Here is a 4,825-nt window from a genome sequence, read left to right as displayed (position 1 = left end):
GCGCGAAATTCAAAATCCCGATGTTTGAAGATATTAAAGTAGAGCTTCTGGTGTTGTGGTTTGTTGATGGATAGGTGGAAGTTCAGGTAAGTATCTCTGTGTAAGTGTGATGGTTAGGGGTTTTAGTGTGTGTCAGTGTGTGTTGTGACTGTGATGTGTATGTGTGTGTGTGTGGGACTGAGATATGTGTGGGTGTGAGTTTCCCTTGTGTGTCTGTTTGTGCAATCTCGGAGTTAGTATATTTAAGTAGGGGGTGTGGGGTGCAGGGGGGCTTTCCCCCCTGCTTATCTGTAGTGTAAAATGATATGTTTGATTGTGGGGGCAAGTTGTGTGTATGTGTATGTGTGTGTTGTATGTGTGTTGTACGTTCAGGATTTTGAATTTTGTGCTTTTGGTCTTTCGGCATTTAGGGGTTTCGGCTATATAGTCTCGAGATTTTGAAATTCGATATTTGAAAATTTTGAGATTATGTAGTAAACCCATATAAATATATATATATATATATATATATATATATATATATATATATATATATATATATCAAAACACCCTATAGAAACAAAAGTGACATTCAACACTGTAGCTATATTGTAGAGGTGATTAGATCATGCCCTGTGGAATGTCACTTGTGTCTGAAAGGGAAGTAGTTAAATACAGTTCACACATAGCAAGACAAAAAACAATGAACTATATAAGTTGAAACAGCCTTTGTCAGTATACGTTAAATACATACATTTTGTTGAGGTTTAAATAAGTACTTCAGTCTTTGTCAGAAAAAGTATATTTATTTATTCAATGACAAAACACACATGTGGGAGAGAGTACTTATAAAGTCATGTCTCCCTGAACAAATAAATTCATGGTTATTTTATAACAAAACCTTATCAGAGTAATAAACTTTAATGGTAAGATCACTGTAACATCTAATAGAAAATAACTAGACAGTACATCGAACCAGTACTACATATCCAATGGGAAAATGCCAAGTTTAGGAAAATACATTGTCTACTTTGTATCTATATTTTAGTCAGGTAAAGAATAAATTTCATTTTTATCATGTGATTTACAAGAAAATTTTCCTCAGGCTCAAAAGTTGAAACTTAACATTCTGTACTTTTGCATAGCTCCAAGGTACTTCTGTAGTCACGTACACCAGCCTTCTAAAACACATGCAATTTCATTTTAACCTTTACAGTTTCAAGGTTGTAGAATTTTTATTACGCATAGAAGGACTAAAACTATATATATATATATATATATATATATATATATATATATATATATATATATATATATATATATATATATATATATATATATATATATATATATATATATATATATATATATATATATATAATTTCCAAGCCTGAAGCATTCTTCTCAATTATAGAAGGCAATGCTGATAGTTATTTCTAGCTCTATTATGTCTTAAAAAAGTATAGGAGCAATGAAATTTTGCCAATAACTCTTTATGAGTGGACTTTAGGCTTTTTTATAGAAACAAAATGCTACATACCACACTGTGTAAATTCAGTTGATGATAATGCTTGTCAGCATTACTGTGGGAAACAGGGTCTGCTCTGGTTCTTATTTTATTCCTTTATTCATGTAAAGCCTCCATTAATGTCAACTAAGCAATTGTGATTCAGGTTATGTCCAGAATAATAGTTTTGAAATTCACACTGAATTAATTAAAGAGACAATAAAGGATTAAGGTAGTGCCGCAGTTTTATATTCTGTCAGATATGTTGTTGATTCATGCTGTATCACCAGTCCCTTTTTGAGCAGAATGGTCCTGAATGAAAAAATGTCCTGCGATATTAGAACAAAACATATTTCCTAAAGTTCCTGTTACAGGTGCCTAAATCTATTATCTGTACCTCAATCAGTTTACCATTATTGAAAAGAACAGAAACAACTCAAATTCTACAACAGTGAGCTTTTATTCTGAAAAAAAAGTGAAACGTAGCATTTTTGTACTGCTTGTGGATACACACTGCCCAACTTATGTTTACATAAAAAAATATCCCACTCTGGGCATTGGAAAAGTGGCAACCCCCAGTTGTACTGAAGAAAACAAGCTGCATTTATCTTAACAGTTAGAAGTTTCGAAGGAAAGGGTAAACCAATTACAACTTAATTCTATGAATACCAAACAAAGCACTGATACAGGCCAGTGTTACAAATGGAAGCAACTATTAAGATATTGTTATCATATTTAATAAATAAATAAATAAGTGTTTGATTGATTGTTATGCAAATATGGACTGAACGGAGTAAAGCAACAGGCCTTGTGGATCATTTATTTATTTATTAGCTTGTTTACTAGAGTAGTACACTGATCTCAATAGACCATTTGCAGGCACGGCCCAGATTTGGAGGGAAAGACAACCTAGATTTGGAGGGACACATACAATCCTTTTTAAGCCACCTAATGATATGCTGTAGCAGTAGTGGCATTAACAGCAGGCACTTCCCCTCTCGTATCTATTTTATTTTATTTATATTTGTTTACCAGGGTAGTGCATTGATCAGTATGTATTTATTTATTTATATTTGTTTACCTGGGTAGTGCATTGACCAGTATTTATTTATTTATATATGTTTACCAGGGTAGTGCATTGATCAGTATTTATTTATTTATTTATATATGTTTACCTGGGTAGTGCATTGATCGGTATTTATTTATTTATTTATTTATTTATATTTGTTTACCAGGGTAGTGCATTGATCAGTATTTATTTATTTATTTATATTTGTTTACCTGGGTAGTGCACTGACCAATATTTATTTATTTATATATGTTTACCAGGGTAGTGCATTGATCAGTATTTATTTATTTATTTATATATGTTTACCTGGGTAGTGCATTGATCGGTATTTATTTATTTATTTATATATGTTTACCAGGGTAGTGCATTGATCAGTATTTATTTATTTATTTATTTATTTATATATGTTTACCTGGGTAGTGCATTGATCGGTATTTATTTATTTATTTATATATGTTTATCAGGGTAGTGCATTGATCAGTATTTATTTATTTATTTATTTATTTATTTATATTTGTTTACCTGGGTAGTGCACTGACCAATATTTATTTATTTATATATGTTTACCAGGGTAGTGCATTGATCAGTATTTATTTATTTATTTATATATGTTTACCTGGGTAGTGCATTGATCGGTATTTATTTATTTATTTATTTATAACTGTTTACCAGGGTAGTGCATTGATTTTTGTTCCATATGGTTACTTATGTTTGTATAAGTGCTATCAGTTGTCTTGCATTACATGACTTTATTACAGCCTGTATTAGGCAGTCAGAGATGCAGATGTTATACTATTTTATAGAAAGACATTGTCTTAACTAAAATGGCAGATGTTGTGATTAGGCACATATTACCTGTATCATCATAAGTACATTCTTTCAACAACAACATTAAGTTATATATACCTTAACAGTATGTTAGGGTTTTAAGTAGCATCGTATTGAAATGTTGGCACTTGAAATTCCGAGTGCTGATAACCCAAAGAAAAAATAGTGAAAACACAGGAGGACAATGAATCTCGCTCCCCCATGTGGGGTCTCAACACCCCCGAACTTATATATATCCACTTTGAGATCTCCATACCTCAGGGAAAAGGAAATATTCCGAGAAATGGCATGTCAGACTTAATATTATGTAAGTCTGTTCTTTTGACCATTCAGTCTCTGTATGTTGAGTCTGGACATTTCAAATGGGTACTTTTTAGGCACTCTGTTAAAAGTTTATATTTACAACAGATAATTTAACATCTGAAACTGATACACTTGTGTTAAACATGCCATATTCCCCCATTATTTGTGCCTTTGTCAACATACACTGCTGTAAGGGAATATTGGCATACATTTGCTTTCATACTTCTACCCTTCCGTAATTCATGCTAATGCATGACCTGTTCTCTATCAACTTTCTATGTTTAATGGGCAATATGTGTGTTTTGCCCCTTTTGAGGGGTTTATCCCCCAATATTTGTGCATTTGCACACATTTCCTGCTTTAGCAGGTTGCAGAAGTGTCGAATGACACTTTGGCAATGCAGGGGGTATGTCACAGTACCTGTCACACACCCTCTGCATTTCTTTCTTCATGTCGAGGTTTATTTCAGTGTTTGTGGACACTGAAATGATTATTATTTCATTTCAGTGTCCGCAGACACTGAAATACTGGTATAATATTAGAGTAAATCTCTAATATTATGCCAGATTGAGTGCAGGGGGCATGTTCAGTGTCCGCACACTACTTGGACACACCTCCTGCACTTGCTCACAGTTCATATCTGTACAGGGAGTACAGCAGTGTGCCTTCTTGAATATGCAAAGTGCGCTGCTGTGCTAAACAGGCACAAACCATTCCGTGCAAGAATAGTTTTATTCTTGCACGGAATTTATTGAATCCTGGGTATAGTTCTGCTTCAAGTATGGCTGTATAGCTTTTGATGGAGAATAATATGTGTGCTCATCTGAAAATGGTGTAATACGCACAGCTACATCATTACTGAAAGAACAATTAAATGTTTCATACATCTTTTCCACGTTGTCTCTTTACTGAAAAGAACAGTTGCAAGCTTTAAATAAATATTGGCGCATACTTACAAGCAAATCATTTTCCAGTAGTTTGGTGCAGTACATTTAAAGTATTTATTTCTGTAAAAAAATATGAGTAAATAATGAAATAATTGTACTACATGTCAAAAGCAGATATTCATTTTATTATACCAATAGCATATATTCAATGTAAAAAATATGAGGTATTTTACTTATATTATCCAATGTGCA

This window comes from Protopterus annectens, chromosome 1.part0 (assembly GCF_019279795.1).
Source record: "Protopterus annectens isolate FY-2018-M chromosome 1.part0, PAN1.0, whole genome shotgun sequence".
Lineage (NCBI taxonomy): Eukaryota > Metazoa > Chordata > Ceratodontiformes > Protopteridae > Protopterus > Protopterus annectens.
This window is presented reverse-complemented; position numbering follows the sequence as displayed.